The sequence below is a fragment of the Tachyglossus aculeatus genome, chromosome 4 (assembly GCF_015852505.1).
Source record: "Tachyglossus aculeatus isolate mTacAcu1 chromosome 4, mTacAcu1.pri, whole genome shotgun sequence".
Classification (NCBI taxonomy): domain Eukaryota; kingdom Metazoa; phylum Chordata; class Mammalia; order Monotremata; family Tachyglossidae; genus Tachyglossus; species Tachyglossus aculeatus.
The window spans coordinates 99,616,613-99,628,891 of NC_052069.1; the positions used below are offsets into that span (position 1 = coordinate 99,616,613).

Consider the following 12,279-nt stretch of genomic DNA (forward strand, 5'->3'; position numbering starts at 1 on the left):
AAGAGCAAAGCCCTCTCATTCATGCAGCATATGAAATATTTATGACTACCAAACCTCAAAGTCTGGGTTTGGTCATTATACTCTCCATCTTGAATTCACCAAACTTGGTCCAATTCTAAGGTTATACAAAATAACTTTTTTTCAAAACGAACGAGAATTCCTTCTCAACCTCAACCACAAGTACAACAAACACCCACAAAGAATAAAGCAATGCTCAGAGTCCATTCCCACATTGACCAAACCCTGCTGGTAAAGACCACCTTGAGTCAGTAATACTTCAGTAAAGTTGTGTAAATTGAACCTACACGCTGAGAAAAATGTCATTTCCCAAAACACAGTTTGATTTCCTTGGATTATTTCTCATGAGGCTATACCAGTAGACTCCATGAGGAAGAGGAGGGTGTGTGTTTGTGTGTGTGTGTGCGTGTGTGCATGTGTGTGTGTGCGTACACATGTGCGCTTGAGCATGAGAATGATTCTGTCCAGGTCAATGGAAAAGGGCACTGGATGATGTCACAGAAACACTCCCTCCCTATTCTGAATTCACACAAAGTGCTTTTGAATATGCACGTACATGATTTCTAAAGAAACAGCAGTATGAAAAGGAAAATCTACTCTGCACAACAGCAACAGTGGACCAACATCTTTCATTCTCTCCAGGAAATCAAAGCATGCAATGGGTTGGTTGTCCAATGGCGTGTTCTCAGTAGCGAAGGTGAAAGGGGTCAATATATCATCCCTGACTCCACATAAACAAAATACCGATGGGCTCAATACTCCTTCTCTTGACAAAAAGGCCCAAACGCAGCATACAAACAATTCTATTTTAAACACACACTCTGTGGGCTTGCTCCTCTGAGGACTCATTTTTCAGAGGAAAAAGTGTGTCACAGAGCAATGGAGAAAAAAAAAAGAGTAGGCTGGGAGCCAAACCAGAAATAAAAATGCTACGCTGTAAGAATCAACAATCACACTGAAAAGACTGACAGATCCTGTGGCAGTGAAGGGCCTGTCCTGAGGCTCATTTCACAGTGCCATTAAACTGGCCTTATCTCTGGCCACCTAAAAGAAAAAGAGAGCCATGAAGGGGCAAGAGCGAGTAGATTGGTCCCAACTTTCAGCAATGAATGAATGACATCACATACCCCAACAGATGATGTCAAACGGACACGTTTCTCAGAGAACTGAAAGTAGGGTGGAGGGCACAGATGGCTTAGCAGGGGCGGAGCAGGGCAGGGCAAGATGGGGTAGCGTAGGATAGGGCTTGCAGGAATGCTATCTCTGACAGCCAACTTGTTTCCAAACTGACCAGCCCAGAGCCGGTGGTGTGCGGGTGGCGGGGGCTGGGGAAGGGGCAAGTTGGGAGACTTAGAAAGAAACCTAGGGACGGTTCAAGGAGACCGGAAATGGAGAAGATGGAGAATGTTCCTTGGAAGAAGAGTCAATTATGGAGGAAAAGTAAAGAAGTGACGCCATGAGGTTGAAATTAGAAATCCCTGAAAGTTCGGTAATGGTTTCAGGGTCCTCGTTGCCTATAAAATGTTAGCCTATAGATTCTATAATTCTTGAATTATAGAAAAAATGTGCTAAGTAATATGTAATGGTGAGATCTTGTCTTGCCTTATGCTGTTGAGTCATTTCTGACCCATAGCGACTCCGTGGATATATTTCTCCAATCTCCATCTGCAATCATTCTGGTGGTAGATCCATATTTCTTGGTAAAAATACAGAAGCAGTTAACCATTGACTCCTTCCGGGTAGTATACTTGAGTCCCTGCCCTCAACTGTCTCCCACGCCACTGCTGCCCAGCACAAGTGAGTTTTGACTTGTAGCAGATTGCCTTCCACTCGCTAGCCACTGCCCAAGCTAGGAATGGAATGGGTATGCCTCTGCTTGACTCTCCTTCCCCTAGCCGAGACTGACAGAGTGCTGGAAACTCTCTGGGTACGATCCCGAGATGGGGCTTGACAAATAATGAATGCTTAACAAACTGTGAGCCTCATGTAGGAGAAGCAGCGTGGCTCAGTGGAAAAAGCACGGGCTTTGGAGTCAGAGGTCATGGGTTCAAATCCCGGCTCTGCCAATTGCCAGCTGTGTGACTTTGGGCAAGTCACTTACCTTCTCTGGGCCTCAGTTATCTCATCTGTAAAATGGGGATTAAGACTGTGAGCCCCCCATGGGACAACCTGATCACCTTGCAACCTCCCCAGCGCTTAGAACAGTGCTTTGCACATAGTAAGCGCTTAATAAATGCCATTATTATTATTATTATCTCTTCACTCCCCTGCAAGTTTCCCCCTCTCCCTCTCTCACCTTCTTCTGCACCAAGCCTCCGTCTCAGCACCACATCTCCCAGATCAGATTGTGAACTCCCTGAGGGACAAAGACCATGGCTAATTTCCATCCGTATATTCTTTCCTAGTGCTCTGGATGCAGTACATGCTCAATAAACATTACTACTATTCCTACTCAGCCCCCATCTCCCCACAGACACTCCTAGTGGCAGGATAAAGCTCCTCTAACCCTGTAAGTGGTTAGAGAGCCTTCACCTCTCTAGAGGGTGGATAGATGCCCACTCTGCAACCAGAACCAACAAACTGAGGCAAGGGCTGCGGGACAGATGAGGTAACTGAGGCACTGTACCAAGTATTGGGGTAGATAGAGGCAGACCGAGCTACCCTCGACACCGGTTTCGATGTCGACCCGTCTGTGTTCGAGATCCCCGAATCCTATCACATCCAAGACAATGGTAGAAATATGCACCTGCAAGATGAGGATTATGAAAACATGCAGTTTGCCATTCAGCAGAGCCTGTTGGAGTCCAATAGGAGACAACCCAGCCCGCACCCTCCGCTCCTCTGCCGCTAACCTCCTCACTGTGCCTCATTCTCGCCTGTCACGCCATCAACCCCCGGCCCACGTCCTCCCCCTGGCCTGGAATGCCCTCCCTTTGCACGTCCGCCAAGTTAGCTCTCTTCCTCCCTTCAAAGCCCTACTGAGAGCTCACCTCCTCCAGGAGGCCTTCCCAGACTGAGGCCCCTTCTTCCTCTCCCCCTCCCCATCCCCCCTGCCCTACCTCCTTCCCCTCCCCACAGCACCTGTATATATGTTTGTACAGATTTATTACTCTATTTTACTTGTACATATTTACTATTCTATTTATTTTGTTTTGTTAATATGTTTTGTTTTGTTGTCTATCTCCCCCTTCTAGACTGTAAGCCTGCTGTTGGGTAGGGACCATCTCTATATGTTGCTAACTTGTACTTCCCAAGCACTTAGTACAGTGCTCTGCACACAGTAAGCGCTCAATAAATACGATTGAATGAATGAATGGAAGCACTCTGGCCTCATTAGATGATTAGGCCTCATGAGGCAGCTGTGAACACCAATGGCAAGATCTAACCTGTGAAAAATGTCCTGGCTAAAGTCCTGTTAGCTTCCCCCTCCTCAACCCCCCTCCCCGCAAATGGCTACTTCTGGAGGGAGAAGGGTGCAATTATCCACCAATCATATTTATTGAGTGCTTACTGTGTGCAGAGCACTGTACTAAGCGCTTTTCCAACCCTCTTCTTCCTCAAATCCCCAAGAAGCTGAAGATAGATTTTTGGGGTCTAGGAGAACAGGCCTTGGTACCTCAGATTCTCAGGCCCCACAAATACCCTGCAGAACTCTGGCTCCTTGGCCTTCCACACTGACTGCACCTCAGCCATGGAAACTTGGAATGAATACATCAGCATTTCTGTTAAAAGTGCAAATAATTTAAACTCAGAACTATCTGACTGTCCTGATACCTCAGTCAAGGTTTGGTTCTCTTCTCCTCGTGGGCTTTTGGCCTGCCTCTGGACTGTAAGTTCACTGTGGGTAGGGAATGCTATTGTTGTATTGTACTTTCCCAAGCACTTAGTACAGTGCTTTGCACACAATAAATGCTTAATAAATACAATTGAAAGTATGAGTCAGGTTCAGTTGGGGTGGCATTGTCCTTGTTTCCTCCTTCTATTGGTAGGTTTGGGGTTTTTTTCCCCCATTCATCCCACTGGACTATAAGGCAGGGAGCATGTGAATTGGTCTTCAACCAAGAGTTTAGTACTTTGTTCACAGTAGGTGCTCAGTAAATACCATTGGTTGGTTTATGGGTTATATTACCATGGTCTGGAGAGGTGGGGGCAAGAGCTGATCTAGCTGGAAACTTTTGTAGGGGCCAGAGGAGCTGGTAGAGCTGGGTGAGGGAGGAGCCTACCACCTGCGTTGAAGGATTTATGATTCTGGGTCTGGGCTTGGACCAGGCTAATGGAAATTTCACTCAGCTGCCTTTTTAAAAAGTCCTGATTACAAAAATGAACTTGTTTCACATCCAAATCTTAGTTTAGTCTTGAAAAGCTCAGTGTGCCATCCAGAACTACCTATGGCATTGTTTTTTATCATATGGTGTTCACGCTGACCTCAAACCTGAGAACTACGTAAACAGTTCAGCTTTCTTTCCTCAAGACCCTCCTTTCCAGCTCAAGTTGACAGTTTTAAGCTGATTGAGTTATTTTAGGATACTAAGCAGGGTTGCCCTGTGCTGAAAGTCATCACAACCAACTACAAAAGGGCTCTCCAGTTGGCCACTGCTAAAACTATTCTGCTGCTCCTCTGCTTTGGTGAAGAATTAGTGCAGTGCAGTGGTTTGCTTGTGCACTCATCTTCTATCGTCTACAATAGTTTCTATTCTTTTTTATTAATGTCTGTCTCCTCCACTAGACTGTGAGCTCACTATGGGCAGGGAACATGTCTTCTAATTCTGTTGTATTGTACTCTCCCAAGTGCTTACTATTCATTCATTCAATCATATTTACTGAGCGCTTACTGTGTGCAGAGCACTGTACTAAGTGCTTGAGAAGTACAAATCGGCAACATATAGAGACGGTCCCTACCCAACAACGGGCTCATAGTCTAGAAGGGGGAGACAGACAACAAAAACAAAACGCAGACAGGTGTCAAAATCATCAGAACAAATAGAATTAAAGCTAGATGCACATCATTAACAAAATAAATAGAATAGTAAATATGTACAAGTAAAATAAATAGAGTAACAAATCTGTACAAATATATACAAGTGCTATGGGGAAGGGAAGGAGCTTAATAAATGCCATAAAAAAAAAAAGGAGGTAGGGCAGGTGGGATGGGGAGGAGGAGAGGAAAAAGGGGGCTCAGTCTGGGAAGGCCTCCTGGAGGAGGTGAGCTCTCAGTAGGGCTTTGAAGGGAGGAAGAGAGCTAGCTTGGCGGATGTGTGGAGGGAGGGCATTCCTGGCCAGGGGAAGGACATGGACCGGGGGTCGACCACGGGACAGGCGAGAATGAAGTGCTCAATAAATAGAATTGATTGATTTGATTTTTGCAATTCATGCATGCTTATTCTGTGTCCTTTCTCTGCAATTTCAGGATTTGCTCTCGGCTGGGGTCCTATTCCCTGGCTGGTCATGTCTAAAATATTCCCTCCCAGAGCTAAAGGCCTGGCCAGTGGTCTCTGTGTCTTGACCAATTGGATCATGATTTTTTTTGTTACAAAGGAGTTCCATCATTTTATGGTATGTGTCCTACATGGTTCTGAATTTTTCCCTTTTCGGGAGAGAAGCTAAAGAGCACAGGCCTGTGGCTTCAGAGAACCTGGGTTCTAATTCCATCTCCTCCATTTATCTGCTGTGTGACATTGGTCAAGTCACTTAACTGCTCTGTGCTTCTGTTACATCAACTGTAAAACAGGGATTAAGACTGTGAGCCCCACGGGGAGCAAGGACTGTGGCCAATATAACTAGCTTGTATCTACCCCAGTGTTCGGTACAGTGCTTAGCACATAGTAAGAGCCTAACAAATACCATAAAAGGAGCCTTTACGGTTTTTTCCCCCCACAAAACGATCTTTTCATTATTGAATGCCCTTGCTGGATTTTTTTAATTGAAAGCTCTTATCACCCTCACCACGGTATGTTCTGTCCAGTAGGCTGAAGACAGCCTAGGAAAGTTTTCACGCTGTGTAGAATGATTCCTTCAAAAACCCAGCCTCTTGGGAAGATCTACCCCCTAAAAGGTGACCTTACAGCAGGGTTTATGATACTGGTATTGCTTTTGGAATACTGTTGCTCCAGAAGACATGAATGACTGCCCCAATCTACAAGGAAACACTCCACCACCTCCCCACCCCCCAACCCCCAGTCCAGGAGCAACTAATACTCTCCTCTCCCCTCCCACCAGAGTGTGACTAACTAGGACTGTGCATTGGTGAATTCACAAATGTGTTTGTGGGTCTGAACTGTCTGGAACCTAACCTGCCTTTTACCGGGTAAAACTTGGTTTACTTAACAATGTCTTTTCTCAGCCCTCGCTCCCAGTGAGGCAAGCGAGGATAGACACGGGAGTGAGAACTTATCTTCTCTCAGTCCTTTTGAGTGTGAGCCCTTCTAAGATTGTGAGTCCCCAAGGGATAGGGACCATATCTAATTTCCACCTGTGTATTCTCTACCAATACAGCCTGCAACGCTTAGTAAATACTATTAGAACAGTGCTTGGCACATAGTAAGCGCTTAATAAAATACCATCATTATTATTACTACTACTACATTTGTAAAAGCAATGTGAGGCATTGATTTGATCCTTACTCTGGGAGGAGCACCATATCTAAATCCATTAAATAATGAACTTGTCTGTGACATGAGCAGAAAAGGAAAGAGGTTTATTTATTTATTTTTTGGTTTTATTTTTCAAAGTAGAGTGCCTCCTTTTTAGGACTTTGGAGCTTACTCTATAAGTTCGTTATGGGCAGGGAACATGTCTACTAATTCTGTTGTATTGTACACTCAAGTGCTTAGGACAGTGCTCTACACACAGTAAAGTACATTAGCACCTTAAATTGACTGATTGATTAATTTTGAATCAAGGCAGGTCACAGGTTATAACATTCCTTCTAATAAACTGTAACATTTTCAATCTCCAGTTGGCATACAAAAGATTGTTTTCTAGTTCTGATGACATCAGAAAAGTCACGTTCAATCTGCTCCATAAAACAGAATGCCCAGAAGTCAGCAAGGGTCAGCACATAGGAACTAAACAATCTCATCAAGGTGATTTATGGCACAAATTACAATGTGCTAAAATGTGCTAAATGTTTTCTCCAGAAAAAAATACCGTGAAAATGAGCAAACTTGATTCCTGCCCCCAAAGGCCTTCACAGGCAAAAATGGAGGGCCAGATTCACACAGAAGAAAAAGTGTAACTCCTAAAAACTCTTAGGAAAAAAACTCTTAAAATTTTTTTAATGTTATTTGATAAGCACATACTATGTGCCAGAGACTGTTCTAAGCGCTGGAGTAGATACAAGCTAATCAGTCCCTGACCCACATGGGGCTCACAGTCTTCACCCCCCTTTTACAGATGAAGGGAGCTGAGGCCCAGAGAAGTTAAGTGACTTGCCCAAGATCAAGCAGACAAGTGCTGGAGCCAGAATTAGAACCCAGGTCCTTTTGACTCCCTTCTGATTCCTTCTGCCCTATCCACTAGGCTATGCTGCTTCCACTCAGAATAATAATATTGATAATAATAATAATTATTATTATTATTGCCTTTATGGTATTCGCTACAACCCGGGTTGTTCACTTCGCTCCTTTACTGACGACCTGCTCATTGCACCTCGAGCCCATCTATCTCACTGACGACCCCCAACCCATGTCCTGACTCTGATCTGGAACTCCCTGCCACTTTAAACCTAACAGACGATCATTCTCCCCAACTTCAAAACCTTATTAAAATCACATCTCCTCCATGTAAGTTGTCTTTTTCCTACTTCCTCTCCCTTCTGCACTGCATATGCATATGGATCTGTACCTTTTAAGCACTTGATATTCACCCCACCCTCAGCCCCACTGCACTTATGTACATAACCATTATTTATTTTGTCTCTCCCTTTATGCTGTAAGCTCTTTGTGAGCAGGGAAAGTGTCTACTAACTCTGTAATATTGTCTCCCAAGCACTTTCACACAGTGCTCTGCACACAGTAAGTGCTCAATAAATACAACTGACTGATTGATATGATTTCAACAGGGCTTTGAAGCTGGGGGCAGTGCTGATCATGGGACATGTACTTAAACTGTGAGTCCCATGTGGGACAGCGACTATGTCCGAACTGATTAACTTCTATCTACCCCAGCACTTAGTGCTTGACACAGAGTAAGTGTTTGACATAATAATAAAAATAATAATATGTACAAGGAGGGAGTTCTTTGTGATATTTGTTAAGCGCTTATGATACGTCAGGCACTGTGTTAAGCACTGGGGTAGATATAAGATAATCAGATTGGACACAGTCCCTGTCCCACACAAGGCTCAAAGATTTAATTCCCAATTTACAGATGAAGTACCTGAGTCACAGAAAAATTAAATGACTTGCCCAAGGTCACACGGCAGACAATTGGTGGAGCTGGAATTGGAACCCATGTCCTCTGAATTCAGGTCCTCGAACTCCCAAGCCCATACTCTTTCCACTAGACCATGTTGTTCCTTATTCTAGGAAAGCAGGAGGGAAGGTTTAAGCAAGGGGTCAACGGTGGGAGAGGAGAGAAAGGAACAGTAAATGGGTTGATCTTAGAAGAGGCATTTGAGGATCGGGGAGCCATGCCCAAAACAATATTTTAGAAAAATGATCCAGGCAGCAGAGCAAAGTATGGACTGGAATTGGGAGAGGCTGGAGGCTGGGAGATCTATGATGACACTTACGCAGTAGCTGAGATGAGATTTGAAGAGTGCTTGAACCAGTGTGGTAGAATTTGGATGGAGGGAGAGGAGAAAATTCTGGAGATGTTTGAGAGATAAAATCGACAAGATTTAGAGACTCGCTGAATATGTGGGTTAAAGGGGAGATATAAGCCAAGGATAATGCCTTCGTAGTGGGCTTGTGAGACTGGAAGGATGGTTCTGTCTTCCCGCTTCTAGACTGTAAGCCCGTTGTGGGCAGGGATTGTCTCTGTTGCTGAATTGTACATCCCAAGTGCTTAGTACAGTGCTCTGCACACAGTAAGCATTTAATAAATATGACTGAATGAATGAATGGTGTTGTCTGTGGTAATGGGAAAGTCGGGGAGAGGATAGTTTGGGATGGAAAATGAAAAGTTCAGTTTTGTACATGATAAGTTTTTAGGTGACAATGGGTCATCAAGATACAGATGTCCTGAAGGAGGAGGAATGGGATAATTGCAGAGAGGATGATAGGTAAGGGCTTGAAATGTAGATTTAATAATAATAATAATAATGTTGGTATTTGTTAAGCGCTTACTATGTACCAAGCACTGTTCTAAGCACTGGGGTAGACACAAGGTAATCAGGTTGTCCCATGTAGGGCTCACAGTCTTCATCCCTATTTTACAGATGAGGTAACTGAGGCACAGAGAAGTTACGTGACTTGTCCAAGGTCTCACTGCTGACCGGGATTAGAACTCATGACCATTAGATTTGGGAGTCATTAGTGTAAAGATAGTAAAGAGATGGTCCGTGAAGCCTGGAAGTGAATGAGCTCCCCAAGGGAGTGTGTGTTCATGGAGAAGAAAGGGGACCCAGCAGAAGGCCTTAAAGGACCTCTACAGTTAGGGAGCAGAGGAGGAGCCCACAAAAGGGCCTGAAAAGGAGGGGGACGAGAGATAATACGAGAACCAGGACAGGATAGCATCAGTTTATTCATTAATTCATTCAATTGTATTTATTGAGTGCTTATTATGTGCAAAGCACTGTACAAAACGCTAAGGAAAATACAATATAACAATAAACAGGCACACTCCCTGCTCACCCAGTGCTCAGTACAGTGCCTGGCACATAAAAAGTGCTTAACAAATACCATGATAATAATAACAATAATACTACTACTAATAATAATGAGCTTTACAGCACACCGTGGTTTGAACAGTGTTTCCACGAGCAGGTGTGGTCCACATTGCCAAAGATGGATGAGAGGTCTAGGAGGATTAGGATGTGGATTTAATAATAATAACAATAATAATAATAATAATAATAATGATAATTCTGGTACTTGTTAGGCACTTACTATGTGCCAAGCACTGGGGTAGGTCCAGGTTAATCAGGTTGGACACAGTCCCTGTCTCACATGGGTCTCACAGTCTCAATCCCCATTTTAAAGATGAGGTAACTGAGGCCCAAAGAAGTCAAGTGACTTCCCACAGTAGACAAATGGCAGAGCCCGTTTTAGAACCCATGACCTTCTGACTCCCAAGTCCATACTCTATCCACTTTGCCATACTGCTTTTCTAGTGGATTTGGCAAGGAAGAGGTCATCAGTGACTTGGGAAAGAAGAGTTTCAGTGAGTGGAGGTTGTGGAAGCCAGATTGCAAGGGTAATAAAAGGGAGTTAGGGAGAGTAAACAACTTGTTCAAGGGAGATGCCTGGAGCTGGATTCTGAGGATTCCTCCTTTCCAGAACTATTTATGTACTGATCTTAACATTGTGGTTTGTTGCCTCTGTTGCTTGTTGTTTGCCATCCATGGTTATACAGCTTTTTGTACCTACCTACCTCCACTGAAGGTGTTTGAGACAGGAGACTGTGATTGAACTGGTTATTTTAAGAATCCCATCCCTTAGCTCTCCCAACCTTCAAAGTCTTATTGAAGGCACACCTTTTCCAAGAGGTCTTCAGGACTAGGCCCTCATTTCTTCTTCTCCTACTCACTTCTGCACTGAGCCCTTTCACTTGGATTGGCACCCTTTATTCACCCCTCCCTCAGCCCCGCAGCATTTATGTACATGCCGTAGTGGATAGAGCACAGGTTTGGAAGTCAAAAGGTCATGGGTTCTAATCCCGGCTCTGCCACTTGTCTGTCGTGTGACCTTGGGCAAGTCACTTCACTTCTCTGTGCTTCAGTTACTTCATCTGTAAAATGGGGATTGAGACTGGGAGCTCCATGTGAGACAGGGACTGTGTCCAACCCAGTGTCTGGCACAGTGCTTAACAAATATCATTATTATTATTATATCTATCTATCTATATATATTTATATTGCATATTATATATAATTTTATTGATTTATATTGATGTTTCTAGACTGTAAGCTCACTGTAAGGAATGTGTCTACGATCTCTGTTATATGGTACTCTCCCAAGCTCTCAGTACAGGGCTCTGTACACAGTAAGCGTTCAATAAATATGCCCGATTGAATGATTAGCTCAACACTTTGATACATAATAAGCCCATAACCAGCCAGTAAGAAACTCCCAAAATGGATCCTTTTTACCAATATCATGTCACCTGGCAGAACCGCAAGACGGAGGGCTGTTTCACACATTTTTTAAAAAATGAAACAATTATCTTTAGTCCGAAAAACTTGAGTTCACACAACAGGCAGCTGCAGAAGGACGTTCAATCTTCTGGTGAAGCACTAAATTGTGCCTTCAAACTCTGTTTTACCTTCAACCCTCCCTGATGATGGTATTAGATATGACCCATGTCACAACCCCTCCAACAGCTGAACAGTTCACGTTTCACTTGACCAGCAAATTCACAAGTAAGCCAGCTAACTCCGGAGGCAACACACATGGGGTTTGTGGGAACTCTGTGGCTACAGAATGCACAGCATTACTGCTTTGAATCCGTGGCATTGTTAGTAAACACAGGCACCAATGCATCATTCCTCAAATTGATTACTTAGACAGATGAATAACTGCTACAGTCAGCAGGCAAAGCTTTTTCCTGACAGTCAACAAACCCCAACCAGCTACTGGGTTATTGAGTGAATCCCCCAACCACTGCTATGGTGCATCCCCAGAGGACATCAGTACAGAAAACAGAAGAGGACCCCATAATTACACAAATCTATCAAAAGCACACGGAGATTTTAGCTGGGGAAAGAAGACTTTTCAGAGTTTACTGGAGACCAGTTTATCAGAACAGACATATTCTGTGAAATCTAAATGATCTGATAGGCCCAAACATAAGCCAGAAAACATTTCATGGTCTACTTAGAACGGAAGAGTGTCACAAATCCAACATAAAGTGTCCATTTATGCTTATTAATTCAGCTGCTCTTTCCCCTAGGATGGACACAATGGAATTACTCTGTGGTAAGGAGGCCCTACAAAATTGTCCTGGATGAAAATCATTCAGAGAAGCTCAGAAGCTCATAAACCTGAAACCAAAAGTCTAAGAAAATAATCAGCAAATCAAAGGATTTTTATATTCCAATACACTAATGTCCTTCACTTGTTGCAGTTCCACAGACCTAGCCAATATATACAAATTCTAAGG

General features: G+C 43.8%; 1 protein-coding gene and 1 non-coding gene across 5 annotated transcripts in view; both read right to left on the reverse strand.

Moving 5' to 3' along the window:
• RALGPS1 (Ral GEF with PH domain and SH3 binding motif 1) overlaps positions 1–12,279 on the reverse strand; it is a 479,351-nt gene that overhangs the window by 148,708 nt on the left and 318,364 nt on the right. The window lies entirely within an intron of this gene.
• Positions 1,826–1,963, reverse strand: LOC119928014. Its single transcript, XR_005450975.1, has one exon. It is a non-coding gene; the product is annotated as a small nucleolar RNA SNORA7 (small nucleolar RNA).